The 19,933-nt window shown below is 54.8% G+C and overlaps 1 protein-coding gene across 2 annotated transcripts in view; it reads right to left on the bottom strand.

Moving 5' to 3' along the window:
• Positions 1-19,933, bottom strand: part of RAI1 (retinoic acid induced 1) — a 114,599-nt gene that overhangs the window by 54,214 nt on the left and 40,452 nt on the right. The window lies entirely within an intron of this gene.

The raw sequence follows: 19,933 nt of genomic DNA, 5'->3' as shown, positions 1-19,933 counted from the left end.
CTCAGTAAAGGGTGGCTCTATATCACAGGAGACCAATATAGTCACCTGGATAGGAGGCTTTGAGTCAACAAAATGTGTCCTTTCCCTGGAGCCACAGTTGGATTCCCAGCCTCCCTTGCAGTTGGGCAGGTCACATGACTGAGTTCTAGCAAATGGAATATTAGTGGAAGTGATGCATCATTTCCTGACAGAGGACCATGCCCAGGTCACAGGGGGTGGGGAAACTGTCCACCAACCAGAAACTCTTGCTTCCCTCACTCGTGAAGAATAAACTTTTAGAAACGTCAGGGTTTGTGTTACCAACTAGCCTTACCCAACTAGCACAGAGATTCACTTACCCATCAAGAAATGTTTATGAAGGCCTATGGGCTCTATATGCCCCTTACCGGGTGCTAGAGACACAGAGGGAATGAGTTCTGCCCTGGGAAACTTAGTGTGGTGGTGGATAAAGGCCACCCTTACTAAATACCTTAGTATTCCTGGTGGGTGCAGGCCACACAGTCAGTGTTGGTGAGTGAGTAAAGAAGGGGTGGATGGCAGGTGCTGCGGCAGGAAGGCCTCCCTGAGAAGGGACCTAAAGACAGAAGAGAGAAGGGAGGAAACCACTCCAGACAGAGAGACCAGCGGGAAAGGTCCTGTTCTACTTCCTGGAACCAAGAGGAGGTATGATGAGGCCAAAATGGTCTGTCTTCATCACATCCCCTTTCTGAGCCTCAATTTTCTCATCTTTAAAATGGAGGCACCATTAATCTCTGGACCTCAGAGAATACCACATGTGAAGTGCTCCTGGATGCTTGCGCATTCCACGTATTACCAAGAATGGACAGAAAGGCTTCAGCCTGATGCCGTGAGGTGGGGTAGGGGGAGTATGTTGGCTCTGGAGGTGAGTAGGAGGTTCTCTGGGCCTCAGGAGGCAGGAGCGGCAAGGGAAAACTGCTGCTTTTAAGGCTCTTGCCACGCAGACTAAATATCAAGGATCCTCTATGTCTCCAGCCTTGAGAGCTATTAGGCAGCGGAAGTGCTGGCTCTCTGGGGAGGCAGGCAGGACTGTCCCTGAAGGCAGCTCAGCTAGCTGGTGCTAAGAGCAGGAACTCTGCTAACAGGCAGATGCTGACCGCTATTCAGCCTTTTGCTGGACAGAGACAGTTGAAATGGGCATTGCAGGATTTAGGGGGAAGTCCGGGAGGTCCCCAGGAGCTGATGTGTTGGGTATTTCCTTGATGTTTGATGCGGGCCTAGCTGCTGTCCCCTGAGGTGAGGAGCAGAAAAAAGGGCACCAGATCTAGAGGTGTGCCTGCTACTAGGTACCTAAAAGGGCACAGGCAAGTGGGCTGCAGGCAGGGGAGGTCTGCCTAAGAACTCGAGCTCCCAGCAACATGTAGTGGAATCACATAATTCCCTCACATACCTGCAGTGGCTCCCTAGCTCTCTGCTGCCAGCATTCAAAACTCTGCATGACCTAAGCCCACCTCTGCTTTCTCAATAAACCCCTAAGGACAAGGTCCCCAGGCTCAGACTTACGCATTGCAGCTGCTACCACTGCCATGATTTTGCATTTTAAAGTTTCTTCTGCCAGGTGCACCAGACTCACCTCCCATCCCCTCACATCTTTTCTGTCATCTTTTAAGAACCACTTAAAGTTCTAATCCCGGCTGAATGAGTTAGCCAAGCAACCTCCCCTCTGATCCTCAGCTTACTACTCATCGAGAACTTGTGGAGCTATTTCCTACGGCACAGGGTCATTGGTGCAAATTAAACACTACAATGTATGTGAAATGCAACTAATGGCATGTGGCTTGAAGTAGTTATTTAAAAAATAGACCAAAAAAAACCCCATCCAAGCTTCTTCCAACAGCCCCTCCTCCAGGAAGCCTTCCCTGACCACCCCCAATCCCCCCCCATCTGGGTTAGGTGTCCTCTCATTGGTCCCTAGCTCCCTGGGCAACCCCTAGCATGATAGACAAAGGACAGTGAAGACTTGTTTGGGCATTTGCCCCGATCCCCACTAGACTGTGAACACTTTGAGGGCAGGGACATACCTGGTGGGTGCCAGGCCACACAGTCAGTGCTGGTGAGTGAGTAAAGAAGGGGTGGATGGCAAGGGCCCAACCTCAGCCTCCTCACGTGTCCCAAGGACTGAAAACCCAAGCCTGCCTTGCCCCTGGGAGGCAAGAGAAAGAGCATCTCAAATGCCCCAGAACTCCAGGATTCTCAGACTCTGTGCTCAGGACCATCTTGGTAGGATGATCTTCTGTTGGTTGCACTTCAACTCTGCCCAGAGCAGTCCTGACCTCAACTCAGGACCCACCCCCACATCTCCTCCCTGGGCTGCTCCCGCCACTAATGGCAATTTCCAGCAATGGGGACAGGTCCACTCCATCTCTCTCCTCCTTGCCAAGTCACTAGTCAGTCAGTGGCCAAGTAAAGTAGCCAGCCTGAGCTCAGGGCTGGCTGGAGAGGGGGTGATAAAACATCCCAGGTGTCTCAGGGGCTGGGGGAGGCTATGTGAGGGTGTCTGCTGGCTATTTCTTCTAGAAACCGCAGTGGTACTGTGCATTTACCCAAATGAGGCCACCGTGACACAGATTCAACTGGGCCAGAAGGCTGAGCTGGATGCCCTGATGGCTATCTCCCCCCCCAAACGGTCCCCCAAAGCTCAGATAGGCAGTTCCGGATGTCTTTGATTAATACGAAATAGGGGCAATGAATTAATCATCATGTAATAAATGCAGTTTGCTTGGCTGCTATGTCTTTCAAAAACATGGCTGGTGTATGTGAGAAGTAATGGAGGTCCCCTCAGTCCACACATATGGCACTCTGGGGGGCTGTGCTTGCCAGGAGCCCGGTACTTGCCGGAAGGCAGTGACAGCCCCAGGCATCTTAAGGGCGTAACAGGAGCACCTGACCAAGATGCCCACAGAGGGAGAGAGGCAGGCAGGCCCACAGGGTAGCATCAGGTGGGTGGAAACCGGGCAGAGAAAGGTGGTGGCTCGTTATAAACCCCAAAAGACGGGCCCTGGGCTCGGTTCAGGTTCTCCACCCTCTTGCCCTGCGCCAGGGACAGCCAAGCGGCTCCCGTCGTCCCTCTGAAAGGAGAGGCATGAACAGATGTTTCCTTGAATCAGGAAAATAACGTCGGCTGCGTCGCGGATGCGCGTCCTCTCTCTCCCTCTCCCCCTCCCTTTGTGGCAAGGTCTTTCATTCTGGGGAGCAGCTGAGCGTCAGAGGGCGGCGAGTGGGGGCAGTGGCACCAGCGGGCATCTGCCGCTTCGGTCAGCACCCGCGTCCCTGGAGGACTTGGGAAGCACAAAGGCCTCCGCCCTCTGCCGCGTGCAGCGCGGGACTGACAGGTGCTGGTGGAGGGCGTCCTGCCCGCGGAGCGGGCATGGGGCCTGGTGGGTAGGGGCACGGAGCCGAACCAACGGACCGGGAAGGTCGGGCCCGCACTCAGTCCAGCAGGCGCCCCAGGCCCTGCCCTTCCCGCCCGCGCCCAATCGCCGCCGGCACAGCTCCCACCCCGCGCCGAACAAGCCCCGCCCCCGGCCACGTCCCAGCCGCCAGCGCGGCTCCGCGCTAGACGCCGGGGGCTCACTGCCCCGTGGCCCTCCCGCGGGCCCTGCTGGGCAGAGGCAGTTGTCAAACACACAAGCCGGACCAGGTCACTCGCCCGCTTACAAGCAGCCGGCGGCTCCCATTCTTTACAGAATAAAGCAGAAACCACCGGCCGGGCATCCCCCCGAGCCCGCCCTCCCAACACACTGCGCCCCAGCCCAGCGCTCTGGATGGCTAGGCACGGACGGGCTGGCCCTGGAGGTCCTGCAGGGATCCCAAACCACCTTCCTTTCCCCGAGTGCTTCTCCATGTCTCCCTCTCCTTTTCTCTACCTGAAAACTTGCACGCATCTCTGCAGGCCCAGTTCAAACCCTAGGGCACTGTCAAGCCCTTCTGGACTCTATCGACCCTGCCACCGGTCAGCCCCTTTCCTGCTCTCCCCTCTTACCAGTCTCCTCAGGGGACCGAAGGCGCCCCCTAAAGGCAGGGCCCGGGTCCGAGTCATCTCTATCCTCAGAGTTCCACACACAGAGAGAGCTCAAGAGATTTGGGCCTGTTGTGCCCGCACAAATGCACCAAAAAAAAAAAAAAATTCCAAAGGCCCACGTTAAATTAGTAAAAGTGATGACCTCTGGGGAAGCCTGGAGAGGTTCTTGGACCTATTACTTTATGTACTGCCATCATCTTTTCTTTCCTATTTACAACTGTCTTTTCTTTTCTTTTGTAATTAAAAACTAATTTTGAACAAAAACCACACCAAGGCCCCCTGGGGAAATTACCTGCTAAGGATTCTGTTCTGTGCAGGGGCCTTACTTCCCTGCCTGCTAATCCTCATGGCCACCATGGGTGTGCCAGACGGTTTGACCCACTCCACAACAGCCAATGGAGCCTAGGCACAGAGAAGTGTCACCCAGGACAGATGGGCTGGCATCTGAACCCCGGGGAGCCCAAACCCCATGCTGCCCTAAATGGCCGTTGGGTCTGTCCTGGCCAAGCTGGGTGTCAGTGAGAAAATGGGGCAGATCCTGGCAGTCCCACAGGGACTCCAAATTCAGCATATACACAAGTGCCACCATTCATACAGTCACTCATGTCTGTAAACGTTTCTTAAGCACCCACTAAGTGCCAAGAACAGTGCAGGATGCGAGAGTGACTGGTCTCACCACCAAAACCAGAATCTTAGGAAGCAACACCTCCCAATGGTCCCCTTGCCCATTCCCACTTCCATCTCCCCTCCCCACCCCAAGCCTCTGGCTCATCCACTGCCAACTTGGGGGCTGCAGAGAGGACTAGGCCCTGGCCCTGATCCCTCTATGCCTCGTGATGGTTCCCAGTCCTGGCCGGAATCAGTAGGACCTGAAGGACTTGCTACAGTTCTGATTCTCAGGCCACCCCCAGACCTATGATTCAGGTGGGGATGGTGTGCTGGGCGTTTCTGTGTGTCTCCTCCCCAGTGCCTAGTAGATAAGCCTAGGCTACTCTCACATCTGCTGGCACAGAGGCTGGCTCCTGAGAGCTGGACATGGAGCAGGGGCAGTGGAATGCCTGCACATTGGGGCCAGGAGGCAGACCCAGGGAGGATGCTGTGTGTGAGATCTGCTGCCTCGTATCCCTGGCATTTCCTGTGGCATAGACCAGCCTGGGTGTCAGCAGGGACAAGTTGTGATAAGCAGTGATGAGCTGCTGGGTGGGGGCAGCTGGGCTCCTGCGATGCTGCTGCTCAGGGGCCTCCTCACCTCCAGAACTGTGCGTTCCCTAGGCCTGGGGGGCCTAGCACAAATGTTCAAGGCATGGATCTGAGTACAGGTACCTTCCAAATCACAAAGGCTACCATTTATCAAGTGCCTGCCTGTGGTAAGTGTTCTGCCTACATGAGCTTGTTTAAGCTGGACTGGAATGAAGGTATGAAGGTATTTGTAACAGCAAAAAAGCTGTCCACATGTCCACTCTGCAGAGAAAGGGTACTTACATAGTAAGTACCTACAGAGTGCTTCTTGTGCCTCCTGTGCCTCAGGGTGCAAAGCAGGCAGAGGGATGGTTGAGGAGCCCCTCGGGGTTGCAAACAGTGTGTGTAGAAGGGTCCCATGAAGTAAAACCTCAAACTGGACCAGAAATGCCCAGAATTCCCAGTGAAAGGAAGAAGGGCTAAAGGATGGGGCCCCTGCCTGTGACTCCAAGGACTCAGGTGGGGAGTTATGGGGACATAAACTTTTGACTTTGCATACTTGTTTTGTCCTTTTTTAAAAAAATAATTTTTTTTAAGGATATGATTTTTGGCAAATTTTCCAGTGAATTCAGCCCCAGGGACTTGGGGGTGGGGGCAGGGGTGGTGTTGGTAAGTTCCCCCAAATAGCTCTTCAGGGGCTGGAAAGCACTCATTCACTCAACAAAGGTCTGACCCTCTGAGCAGCCTTTCAGCTGCCCCCGGCCTCAGCAATAAGGTTCATTCATTCATTCATGCTGCAAATATTAAGTATTTATATTTGAGAGTCTCAGAGGCTTGGTGGTAAGCCTAGAACCAAAGCTTGAGGCTGGGCTGGGGTGGACAGCCCAGGGCAGGGTGGGTAGGGCAAAGCCACATGGCACTGCCTACATCTGCTGTATGCCCCAGCGTCCCTGCCCTTGGCCCCTGTACAGCATCACTTGTGGCCACAGGAGCCCACCTGCCACCTCTGAGCCAGCAAGCACCCCAGAAAGGAATTACGGTCTCTACAAGAGATACTGACATGAGGCTGGTTACTGCTTTTCCAGCAAACATAATTCCTTTTTTATTAGAAAATTAAAGAGTAGGACCTGCTTGCCAAAAGTCAAAAGAGCTGAAATGTGCTTTCCTAAGATATGCAGCATCTGATAAAATGGATTTGCTTGTTTCTCTCCTTTTCCGCCATCATCTCCTCTCAGCCAGCCTTTCCTCCATTCATGCCCTTCCCACTGGCACCAAAGCAACGGCCATGAGCTTGGCAGAGCCTGGCAGGCCCAGTGCCCCAGATGCAGGGAGCGAGTCTTTGTTTCCCAGCACAAGATGGGAACTAGGGGCTCTGCACTACGTCCCACTCCCGGGTTGAAGCCTTTTTCGAATTACCTTGTGGATTCTCCTGCTTTCCTAAGATGCGAAGGCTGCCCATGGCCTCTGCTAAGCTGTGGGTAACAAGAGGGAAAGGCAGGAACAATAAAGGATTGGGCTCCTGTGAAACAAGCTCATCCATCTGGAGACCCAGGAGCAGGCGGCTCCAGACAGAACAGTGGAGGGAGGCAGGGAGGGCAGAGCACAGAAGAGAGGACCAGTTCCTCACTGCCACACAGAGAGCAGCTATTCAAAACCACCCAGGGAGTTCTCTTATTGAAAAGTCCTCGATTCTTCCCTTTCTGCTGCAGAACTCACAAACAAGGGCCCCGTCTCATTAATGGGGTGTGGAGGGGCCCGGGAGGGAGGGTCCTCCTGCACAAGAAGGTGGCCTAGGCCGCCCCAAAAGTCATTAGAGCTGGTAACTAAGGTAACTCCAGAACTGGATTTTCTTCCCACTAATCTCTCTATCCCTTTCCGTTTTTTTCTTTTCTGGTCAGATGCTACCTTCCTGGTTTAGAGGGAAACTCCGAGGGTGGCGAGGAAACACGGGAGTGGCGTGTGAGTGTGCGTGTGTGTGAGTGCAAGTGTGTGCTGCATACTAAAATGGTGACCACGTTCTCGATGCTCTACCAGGGGGCGGGGTGTCTGTCTCAGGTATGCCTGCCCCAGCCCTGTCCACATGTGTGTCCTTCCACCGCCCCCTCCTTACTCCCTGCTCAAGGGCAAATCCATTCCCCTCACTCCCTCCTTGGGTAACAAAAGGCAGTGTGGAGTTCCCTTTCACCTGCTCTGATTGAAGCCTCCCCTTGGGCATGTCGAGTGGAGGCTGCTTTGTTCTGGGGAAAACCAAGACAGGGTTAAGCCCTGGGGCCTACCAAGGTGGGTGGAAGGGTGGGGGTCAGAAATAAATATTTAAAAAAGCATTGTTGCACAGGCCTATGCTGCCTGAACCTCTCTGCTTGGGACTGTGGTCCCAGGAGGCCCAGCCAAAAAGGGCTCTGGTTTGTAGAGGGCCCTTCACATTCCAGCTGGGCCGCCGGTGGCCATGTCCAGGGGCAAGTTCTCTCAGTCTCTGAGCTTGGCTTTTCTGTCTCACATGACAACCCATAGGAAGCTGCTGACATAATGTCATGTCTCTTCCTACCCGGCCATTTCCAGAGAGAGGACGGCCCACTTTCCAACAGGGGGTTGTGGAACATCGGGGGGACAGAGACCCCAGTGCTCCATGGGCAGCTGTGTTAGGGCTCAGAGGTTCTAGGAGATATTTCAGAAGAAGAGAGCCCATCACTGGCTCTGGGGACCTAGGGTTTCTCTGGATGGAGGAAAAGCTGGAGACCCTTGGCCAGGGTCCTCCCCTAAGGGAGGCCATGGGAGCAGCTGCAGGCAAGAAGGAGCCCTGGCCTGGGACCCCAGGGCTGTACTGCACAGCTGCTTTCCCTGGAATGTGGAGGTCCTGAAGGGTCTCTCAAGGCTTGAGGAGGACGGACACCAAGGCTGGGGCCCATGGCAGGGGGTCTGGCCCATGCAGGTAGACAGTTCCCATGCCCGCTAGAGTGCTGATGGCTGCAACTCTTTGGAAGGAAGGGGTTTGGCTTGGCCCATGATTCCCCTGGAGGCTGGGGGCTGCAGCATCAGAAGGCTTCTCTCCTCCCCACAGGGGGGAAGGAGAGTTGTCCTCACTGGTGAGGTGAGTCATGTCACCTCAGGAGGCTCTGTGTGAATGGGGGAGGGACTGCCTTCTGTCTGGGCACAAGGTGGCCAGGTCAGCTCAGCAGCAGACTGGCAGGCTGGGCTGGCGCCTGGAACCCACCCCAGGTAGCCTCTGGGGTGTTCCCACTTCTCCAGGCCCCTTGGCCCCCAACTGCAGGTTGGACCAAGCCCAGCTCAAGACAGGTCATGGCTTAAGGCCTCAAAACCCAGCAGTGCAGGGTCAGGGGAGGCCAATGGAGCTGGCCAGAGGTTAGGGAAGGCAGGTAGATGTTGAACTCTCTCTGGAACTCAGACAGAGCAGAGCTGCCCCTCAGCTCTGCAGGCAGTAGGGACCACGTCCCAGGGGAGCAGCAAGCGCTCTGAGCCGGTTAGAGCTCAGGCTCCCTGGGCACAGCCCCAGAGCCCCTGCTTCCAGCTTCCTCTCTGCATCCTCACTCCCACCATCCCTCCATGCCTGACCTCCTCCTCTCCCTCTAAGCAAATGGACTGCAAATACTGTGTTTTCATCTCCACCACCTTCTTTACTTCCCCAGCTCCTGGGGCTGACTTGTCCCTTGTATTCAGACATCTATCTCTGTCCCTTCACCCTTTGGGGGCAGCCCCAGCCCACACCCACCAAAAATGGGCTGTGAGCTTCTACAAGCCAGGGGTCAGGTAAGCTGCAGGGGCACAGCTTTGCTGAGCGTGGCTCTCATCTCAGTGGTTTTCCCAGAGAGCACTTAATGGGTTTGTGACTGCCCCATGTGTGCACGTGGGAGATAATGTACATGGAGCAGGCAGCCACTTTCCAATCCCTCCCCCACCCCACTCTCACTCCAAGTGTCCTCAGTCTCCCTTGTCACAAAACGCCTGGCCAAGGGCCAAGAAGAGCCTAGGCAAGAGGCTCCCCCCAACAGACATTTCTGGGTGCCAGGAAGACACCACCTCAGTAACAACACTGACAACAACCCCTGCCCTTCCTCAAGATCCTACTACCTGCAGGGTGCTGAGCTTTCCACCTTGAAAACTAGCAGCAAGCTGACTGAAAATTCTATGCTCCAGATGGGGCAGGCAGATCCCCGAGGGCCCACAAGCAGGCCCCTCTGGTCCCTGCAAGCACCAGGGGCCAGGGGTGACCACAGCCACCCTTGTGATGGAGTCAGGGTTTGCCTAATTCTGGACAAATGTGGACAGAAGCTGGCTCCTCAACATTTAGACCCAGCAACTCAGAGCCGGCTCCCTAGAGACTCAAGGAGGGGTGGGCCCTTGGCATGTTGGGAGCCCATGGCTTCTCCATTTCCTACTGGCCCCTGGAGTCCTCTGTTCCCACCAGCAGACAGACCCAAGGCCTGTGGGGTGGCAAGGACCACCCAGGTGGAGAAAGAGAGAGAGAGGGAGAGAAAGGGAGTGTGTATGTGTGTGTGTGTGTGTGTGTGTGGAGGGGGGTGACCCAGGGCCCAGCCCGGATGCTCCCCCCAGCCAGACCACAGCTGGGAAAACAGGCTCCTCAGCTGCCCCCCCACCTTAGGCTCCTCGCCCCCCACCCCCACCCCAACGCCAGCTGCCTCACCCAGCCCTGAACCAGGAACTGGCCTGCCACATTGTCATGGCCTGCTCTGCCTGAGTCCCAGCCCCCAGCCTCCCAGGGCCCCCTCAGATCCCAGATTCAGATCCCGGAGGAGGTGATGGTTTTCCTGGTAGCCCACTCCCTCATGCTGCCCTGGCTTAGAGGCCCCTGACACAGGCTGTCCCCACTTGTACACCTGTTTCAGACCAGCCCCCATCCTATCCACCTTCCTCAAACTGTCAGGGATAAGGTTCAGCTTTTTACCTGACATTTGCGGTAACTGGCCCAAAGCAAAGCCCCCGGGGGACCCCCGTCTTGCTGAATTAACAGCCCTCCGCCCCATGCCCAGCACTAGTATTTGGGGCATGGAGGCTGGCACTGCCTTCCTCCTACTGGGAGCTCCTTCCCACCTGCTGGCCAGGTGCAGGTTCTCTGTGCCTGCTAGTGCTTCTGAGGCAGGATCACTGAGGCTGAAATTTCAATTAAGGAAGAGAAATAATTACTCCAGGGCTCCAGGAAGGCTCAAGTGGTGATAGGCCTCAATATCTGCTTCCCAGAGTGGGGGGAGGTGGCCTGGCATACCCCCAGTCAGCCTGGGCCCAAGAAGGGACCCAGACCTTTGCCCATGTTCTATCTTGTACCCCCACCATCTTCCTGCTGAAACAAGGCCAAGCTCAAGTCTGCTCCAAAGTAGGGGGGATACTGGGGACTTGAGAAAGGGTGGAACTCCTGGCAGACAGGGCTGGGGAATAAGCCTTAGATGGCTCCAAAGAAACTGTTAAATTAAATTTAACCATTCACTCACTGCCTGTTCCTGCAGTGGGCCTGGAGGCTGCCACGGCCCTACAAGGATGGAGGTGGGGACCTCAAGAACAGGACTGAGAGGGCTCTGGCCTCCCTGGGGGAGGGTTCTAGCACAAGCCTGAGGGAGGCAGTGGCTCTGGAAAGGTCCCCAGAGGGCTGCTCTGCCACGCACTGGAGCCTCTCCTCTGGGCCTCAGGCCCAACTCCCACAAAACAAGGATCACGAGTGGGGGGCATGCCTGGCCCTCATGAGACCCTCCCATCTACTCCTCAAGAGGCCTTCAAACAGCCAATTCTAGCAATGGCCTCACCTCCGGAAAATGGCATTTCTAGAAATGTCCCATCCTCAATCCAAAAATGTCCCTTCTCTGAAAATGACACATTTCCTCTCTAGAAATGTTTAACTCAAATCCAGAAATTCTCAGCTCCAGAATGTTCCATCTCCAGAAATGTTCCATCTTATCTCCAGAAATATCCTCTCATCTTCAGATTTAATCCATTTCCAAAAATGCCAGTGCTCTCTTTAAAAACTCTATATTAGCTCCAAGAATGTTTCACTTCCAGAAATATCACATCCCATCTCCAGAGATGTTCTATTTTAGCTCCAAAAATACCTCAAATCGAGAAGTGCCGTTTCATTTTCAGAAACTCCTGCATCATCTTAAAAAACACTCCACTTCCAGAGCTACTACAGTTTATCTCTAGAAATAGTACATTTCCAGAAATATTCATCTCTAGCAATGTTTGGAATCCAAAAAGGCTTCATCTTTACTCCAGAAAATGCCCTCTTATCTCCCGAAATGGTATTTCATCTTCAAAACTGTACCTCCTTCAGAAACAGCTTCTATCTTATCTCTAGAAATGCCCTCATCCTGTCTCCAGAAATGCCATGTCTCATTTCTAAAAACATTCTATCTCCAGAAACATTTCAGCTCACATCTGGAAATGCCCGTGGTATCTCCAGAAAGGTCTCCCCATTTGGCCCAGATGCTGCAGAAACTCAGAAATTCACTTCCTTCCTTCAGGATTCAAGAGGCTGAACATTGATGGGGCAGCCTCCTCCTACCTTGTCCTATGGTCCCTTGGGACCTCTCTGCCACCTGTTGGGCCTGCTCTTGTGCCAAGAGCAAGGATGGAGGGCTGGACCGGCTGGTGTCAAGGTCCCTGGAAGGAGGGAGCACAGATGGTCAGCATTTGGAGAGGCTGGGAGCCTTTCACGTCTGGGCAGTGGCAGTGAGAGGGGTCTGGGGTGGGAAGGAATGCATTAGGAGGGAGTTGGCAGGGGCCTCAGCACATTGCCCACAGACACACCCTGGCCATAAACATGTCCCCCAGCCCTAGTGCACATACTACACAATGCAGAGAAACACATCTTTACCCCAGCAACCCGACTCAGAGCCACACACATCACACACTCACAATACACAAATCCACACTCAATACTTGCAGCCCTGTGCACAAAACCGCCCAGAACATAAAAACATACACATACACAACACAGGTACACATGCAAGTCCCCCATCACACATGCACTGTGACACACTATCCTCATCCACATTCCCAGGGTGTCTCTGGGCCATGTTCTGGGGACACCACGGGCAGAAGCCCTCTGTCAGTCCCTCCAACCAGTTTTGGTTAACAAGACAGGGCAGCTCAGTAGCTGTGGAAATTCACAGTCCCAGCACTTTGGGCTCAGAAGGCACCAAGAAGAAGACAGAAAGGTACACATGGGGCATCTGCTTGCACACCTGTTAAGAGGGGCATTCCCTCCCTTCTGAAGCAGCCCAGCCACTTCTGGGCCACTTCTGAATGACTCAAGTTCCTCTCTGGGTGGAAGCGAAACCTTTCAGCGTCACCTCTGTCCACACATCACTACTCTCCAGAGTTGCAAAGCTCATGTCCTGCTGGAATTCCACATGGAGATTCTCTCCTCCCAGTCCCCTGACAAGTGGGACAGGTGAGGGGCAGGGCTATTCTAAGGAAGGGGACCTGGAGGTAGCTGAGTGGAGGATGGGCTGCCCACCAGCACATGCACACACACACAGGCACACAGATGTGCCCCATGCAGACACACAGGCAGGCATGCAATGTACCTCCATGCCCTGAACCCACATACAGGAAGGGGGAGGTAGTCTCTGTCTGCACCAGGTATCTGCACCCTGGTACCTCTGTGGGTAGAAGTTCTCAGAGGCATTTGGTCGGTGGGAGGGGAAAAGGGGTTCTGAATCCATGACCTCCATTCCCAGGGGCACTGGTTAGCTCTGGTCTGCTCCCATGGGAGGATAATTACCATTGATTAAGCCTCTGAATTCAGCATCAGCCTCAATTAACTGGAACCTCCCAAGCCCCCTTTTCGGGTCCTTTGGGGCCAAGCACAGACATGAAAAGACCTTGAATATGCCCTCAGTTTGCCCACAGCATGGGCCCCTTTATCCACCACCCCCCACAACTAGCCAGCTCTTGCCTAAAAATGGGGTTTCCACATCTGTCCCACCCCTCCACCCTGTGTTCAGTCCCTCAGTCCTGGAGATTCCCTTTCTCGCTACCTAGACCTCCTTCCTAGGAAATGAGATCCTCACTCAAAACCACGAGGGGAGAAAAGCCAGAGTCAATCATAAATTTGAATGAACACATGGTCTGGGGTCCAGGGAGGGAGGGGGCTCAGGGCCAGCCTCGGCACGGGGTAGAGAGGGCCCCTGGCCTCCAGTCCCTGGGAGCAGCAGGCTTCCTGGCAAGGCTCAGGCATTGGTATGCTCTGTCCCTCACAGCCCAAATTACACCAGCTCTCCTGGGACCCTTTTATCGCACGTTGTCGCTTCAGCAAAAGGTTATGTACGAGAACATCGAAATCCTTCCCGCATATTAACTAAAAGGGTATTTTTTTAAATGCACAGGAAAAAGCAGCTCACTTAAGAGCCAATTTTTACAGTGTCTTAGATCAGAATGGGCACTGGACTGGTAGTCAAGAATAGGGGTCCTTGTCAGAATCCTGCCCTCGAGAGGACCTGGGGCACAGCACTTCCCCTCTTTGCACTCCACTTTTCTCGTCCACTAAAAGGGGAACCAAAAGCCCCCACAACAGTGCTCTATCAGGGATGGTATGAGGAGTGTAGAAATGGTGAAGGAAAGAATGAATGCATTACGGAACTGGCAGAGCCTGAATGGGGTTAGCGTTCAGGCTTTGCCAAGCACGTATGTAAAGGCAATGAGAGCTCAGTATAACTCCCCAGCACTCTGTGCCCCCTGCACCTCCATACCTTCCCCAGGAAGCCCCCCAACCCCACCCTGTACACCTTTCCTTTTTTTTTTCCTCCCTTCTGGAGAATTTCTGGAAAACACCAAGACCCAGTTTGAAATTGGTTCCTCAGTTCTGATGTTCTACAAGTGAGGTTCAAAGATGTCATATGCCCAAGATCAGCAACAGCTGGGGTACCAGGATGGACACCCAGGTCTACAATGAGTGGGGGGCTGAGAATGCCAGGTGGCACAGGCCCTGTTGGAGGCAGAGGACAGTCTCAGCTCTACATGCCCTGTGGGAGGATGGCCTGAGCTGCAACCTGCCAATTTCCCTTGGACACGTCTGCTCAGAGAGGGGCAGGCTGTGAAGTAGGGAGAGTGGGCATGGGGGTAGAAGCAAAGGTGGGGCAGAGGACTGCAGAAAGCAGTTTAATTTTCTAGTAGATGGCTCACCACTGAGCAGCAGTGACCTCTTTGGGCCTCAACATGCACTTCTGTCAAATGGGGATAGTAACAGACCCATCTCCCTCCAGAGAGAACAGGCTCAGAAGGGACCTGAAGGATGAATGAGGAAGGGGCAGCAGGATTTCTCAAAGGTCAGCTCCCTTCAGTGCTCAGGATTGCCCTAATGACCAACCCCATTGTTCAGGCTATGAGGATACCCTGGACAATCCAAGCCCTTTGCAGAGGAGGAGGTACCCAGAGGAGAGCAGATCCTGCCTCAATGGCCCAGCAGGTGAGTAAATAAAAGACCGGGCCAGCCTGAGGGTAGTCAGTTCCCTCTGGCTCACTGGTATGACCTGCGACCCCAGTGTCCCCTCCCAGACGAGGGGAGTGTCCTGAGGGGTGTGGGAAGGTCCCCCTGCTTTAGGCCTGGCCTGCCTGGGCCTCCCTTGGGATTAAGCAGGGTGAGCCCCTCCTCAAATCCCTTCAAGGAGGGCAGTGCTGGATTCAGCCTAGCTCACTAGCCCAGGGGGCCTTGCCAGAGTCACCTGACTTCTCCAAGCCTCAGTTTCTTGGTCTGTAAAATGGGCATGGCAGGAACCTTTCCCTCGCAGGGATGGGTTGAAGACTGGAAATAACAAGGTGCTCAGGGCCCAGCACTGGCAGACCTGCCAACAAGACACTCCAGACAACAGGATTCCAGACATCACCCCCACCCCCAACCCAGGCCACCCCATGCCTGGTGTTCCTTCCTCCTGCCCTCCCTGGGGCTCTGGGTCTCATTCCTCCCTCTCACTGCTGAGCTTTCTTTTAGGGAATTACAATCTGCTGGGCTTTAATTACCAGTCCCTGAGGACTGCCACCTCTTTCCCCAGCAGAGACTTAGTAGTCCCTCCCAGGGCTCAGCAATGGGCTTCAGCGCTGGGCAGAGCTGCTCCAGCTCAGGCAGGAGCTTGGGAGCAGGGCCAGGCTCCTGCTTCCCTCTGAAGGGCACTCTAGGTCCACACAACTGCTCCATGGGGAGAATTCAAGGGAGGAGGAAGCTCTTGTCCAGGCCAGGCTCCACCAGTAAGACTCCGAGAACTCGGGGTTCTAGGGTAGGAAGCAGGCTCTGAAGGAGCACCAACAGGCCGCGGGTCCACGCAGGCCCGTTCAGGATCCTCCCTGGCTCCTCTCACTGGCCCCGAGTCGTCCCACCTCCGAGCCTTTGCTCCGACCACTCTCCGGCCCAGAGCACTCTTCTTTCCCACTGCCTTCAGGTTAAGCTCCTCACAGCACTCAAGGCCCCAGGCTCCTGTTCAGGCTCCACTCCTGCCTCTGCCTCCCCTGCTCCCACCAGCTGACCCAGGGCTCTTCCAGTCTTTTATGCCTCCAGGCAATGAGGCCAACGTGTTGTCCTGCACTCAAGTGCTTCGCCTTGCGGCCCTGCGGCCCTGTGCCCCCCACTGGAAGGCCCGCCTTGTCTCTCCTTGGGCAGGGTCTGGACATGCCTCCTCTGAGCCAGACCCCCGGAGCCGTGAGCAGATAGCCACTGAACACAGGACCCAAGGAAATGAAACCTGCCCTGTAAATCCAGCACCCATCAGATGCCTGCTGACACCTGTTTTTGCTGGACCCCATCAACGGGAGCAGCTATGGGAGCTCGGCTGTGCGTGTTGGAGGACCAGGTCAGTTTATGGTAGCTGCGAGGGCATGGTCAGGCTCACCCATCCCAGTCAGGTCCCAGCACTGTGTGTGTGAGCCCTCTACTCCCAACACCCTCGCCTCTAGGACAGCCAACAAGGGCCTGGGTGGGTGTGGGATGCACGTGAGGCTGGCACTGTGCAGTTCTGGGGGCCCTGCTGACTGAGGTTCAAGGCCAGACACAGAGGGTGGTTGCAGTGACCCCTGGGTAACAGCTATTAAGTCATGAGTTTCCAAACTGGAGGCCCAGTGTCTGAATCTGGCCACAGGTGGGTTGCTACATTAGCTGATAATGTACAAAACTCAGGAGATGTCATGTAAACACCTGAATCCTGGCTCTTAAGAAGGTGGATAGCAGGCACTCTAGGCTGCATCCCTATACACTGCCCTGGCAGCACTGAGCTGCCACACCCACTGGGGCCAAGTGGCCCCCATACCCTCATTAGCTTTGCCTGCTGGCCTTGCAATACTCAAAGGTTGGTGGCCCTGCATTATGCAAACATGAGTTCACTTTCTGATCACTCCTTCAAGGTAATAGGTTTGCACTCTAAGCAAGGTTTTCAATGCTCTGACCCTTGGCAGTGATGAAAGGAAGCATTTCAAGCCCTGGGAAGGTAGGAAGAGGACATTTTTTGGGAAAGCAGATACCATATGGGTTAAAGTGGTCCTGGAAGGTGGCACCTTGCAGGGATGACCTGCAGCAGGCAGTGTCTCTGTCTGCTTCAACGCCAAGGACTTGTGGGGTGAGCAACGTCTGCCTGCCCCTCTCCGAATTCTGTCCTTGGGAACAGGCGGATGCTTTTCTGGCCTCATCTGCCCTCTAATTCCTCATGACACAGTCTCTGAACCCAGAATCCTGCTCTTGGTCAAGTTACCCCTAGGAATTTGGGAACTGATCCAGGAGGAACATCCCTTCCCTTTTCACAGACACTTAACCTTTTATAATACAGCTTCTTCAAGGGAGTCCAAGGAACTTCTTAGCCCCTAGGAGGCTTCTACCGAGATGACAGTCACCTCACCCTCAGACTGTCTCCTACAAAGCACAGGAGTACAGCATGTCTCCCTCCACGGAAGCCAGCAAACCCAAGATCCCTGCCATGGCAACACACAGGCGCCCTGACTGGACAGACGCACAGATGAATGCTTATGAGCCCCTCTGTGCATCCCAGTGCTGCCACACACTTAAACAAACTTGACCTGGCTTTCTTTACTTTCCTGACAGTCTTGTCAGGAAAAAGCTATAATTCCCATTACACAAAGGAGAAACTGAGGCTCCAAGAAATGGAAAACACTCTTGCTTGTGGCCAGTGCTATCACATGCTTCTGGGTGTGGCTGACCTAAAGCTGGGCTCCCTCCTCTCAAAGAAGCTGGGCCTGGCGCACAGGCCATCAATGAGTGTGTGGTATGGGAAGGGACAGGGCAGAGGGCCACCTTTCAGGTCCCCACAAATGCCAAGGTGGGCAGTTTGCCTTATTCCCTTCCACTCATGAACCACAACAACACTTGATTCCTGGATGCTGGCAAAGGGCCACCTGGTTTATTATAATCATGACTACTTTCTACTGCAACAAGTCCTCCCAAGGCTGACTGGGGACAAGATAACCAGGCAAGGCAAGTATGACCAGGCCCAGACTTTTTCTGGAAAGGTCTTGAAGGCATACACCCAGGAGTGTGGCTACACAGTGGCTAGCAGGCTGAGAGCAGCACCCGTAGCTGGTCTGCTGCAGTATCATCAGCCACCTTGGGGAACAATGGGATGGAGGGGCAGGAGGCAGAGGATTGGCAAAGGAGACAAGAGTCAGACCAGAGCTGCCCAAGGCCGGAGAGTCAGCTAGCACCCTAAATGAATGGACAGCACAGCCCTACAGTCTGTGCAGTTTGGACCTCAGAAAGGAACAATGTTGGGGGTGCATAGGGGATGAGAAGGCCTATCTTTGATGTTCCAGCTTCCTGGGGGTCCTGCAGAGGAAGAACCCCTCACTGTGGGAGCCTGAGGCAGCTGGGGACTAGCAGGGGTTCTGAGCCTTGGGGCCAGAGGACTGGGTCCAGGCAGGGGTCCCCAACTTCTGGCTCTTTGACCTCAAGCATGTTACTTCTCTGTAAAAGTGAAACCACAAACGTTGACTTGTGGTATCTGTGCAAATGGCAGGCCAGGTGCCCAGCACACGCAGGGGGAATCCAGGGGTCCTAGTGGCTGCCGTCCAGCTCCTGGGGACTCAGAGTGCACCACCTGGGGTGGGAGGAATGTGTCTCTAAAATTCAAAGCAGCCGCCAAATCTGCCTCAGACACATGCCTCCAACACTTCGCCACCCAGCCCCCCCCCCCCCCGCCAAGGCGCACTCTCCTCCAGAGGCCAGAGCCCCAGCTGGCTGTGCCCTGTGGTCGGACCCTGCTCCATTCTGCATCCTGTCTCAGCCTCCATCCCCTCCCTGGCTGGGGGATGTAAGCAGGAATGGCTCAATCAGGATATAATCGTTTTTAATTAACGTGCGGATCATTTCACAGGCTGATCTCCTTGGAGACCAGAGGGAAGACGGTCTTTTAAGAATTTCTTTTGCCTCTCCCCACCTGCCCCTCCCAGTCGAAGGCCACCCCCCCTTCACCCACCCAGCCGCAACCTTGAAAGCAGCACAAAAGCCTGCTGCCTGGATCTCTCTTGGGGCCATTAGGAGAGAAGTGTGTGCTCACACACAGACAAACATGCACGTGCCCAAGCTCAGGGGCACACTCTACCCCCGGAAATGCACAAAAGGGATCAGAGACTCACAGACATGTGTGCACACACCCACAGATGTGGCACACACAAGGATACACGCAGATTCACACACACACACACACACACACACACACAGGCACGCATGCACACATATGTGTCCAAGCTGGAAGGTACAGAGACCCTTAAGAAATACACTAACAGGATCTGAGGCACAAACAGACATACCACACGCTTAGACACACACACATGCCCAGGCTGGCGGGCACACCAACCCCCAGGGATACACAAACAGGATCAGACACACAGATACGCACATACAGGCACACATGGACGTGCACACATCCTCAGGGACACACCACAGAGATGCCCAAATACCCTCAGCCCATGGGAGTGCTGTTCCTAACCTCATGCTGACAGCAGGGGGACAGAAGGTCCCTGTCCTGCAGTGGGAAGTCACAGCCACAGTCACCTTGCCCCCTAACAGCAGCCCCATCCAGCCCTGGTCCTGGGGGTGCCCTGCCACCTGCCCCATGGGGGAACCCATCAACAGAAAAGCCACCACCAAGGCCTTACCTCCCTGCCACCCACCTGACCTGGATCCTTCTGACCCCCCAAGCCCTGCAAACAGTTGTTCGGCTGAACCCGACAGAGCCAACCCAGCTGTCCTGCCTTTCCCAGTCATCCCCAACACCCTGGGGGGGTGGCCCCAGCTTCTCCTCCGGGTGCCCAGTGAGGCTGGGGACAAGGGACTTTCTTCTTTCTAAAGGTCCTTCCGTGCCCCCATTTTCTTCCTTCCTGACCTTCCTCCCCCTTTTCTACCCCCTCACATCATCTCTCCTCCCCTTCTTTGCTCTCTCTCCCCTGCCTCTCCAGGTCCAGGGGACCTCCTGGGTTCAATCTCAGGATCAGAGTGTACCACCTGGGGTGGGGGAGAATGTATCTCTAAAATTCAGAGCAGCCGCCAAGTCCCCACTCCCCCATGGTCCATATCTGTGCTGACACCTGGCCCCAGTGCCAGAGCAGACCCAGAGCTGGGTTTTTGGACAAGCAAACTGAGGCACAGGGTAGGGGCACAACCCCTGGGGTCTTCTACAATCTGCCAGCTCACCCCTCTCACTGCATCTACTTTGGTCCTTGGCTTTTCCCCTGGAAAATGGGATGGCAAAGAGGGAG

The sequence above is a fragment of the Manis pentadactyla genome, chromosome 4, assembly GCF_030020395.1.
Source record: "Manis pentadactyla isolate mManPen7 chromosome 4, mManPen7.hap1, whole genome shotgun sequence".
Lineage (NCBI taxonomy): Eukaryota > Metazoa > Chordata > Mammalia > Pholidota > Manidae > Manis > Manis pentadactyla.
This window is presented reverse-complemented; position numbering and strand designations above follow the sequence as displayed.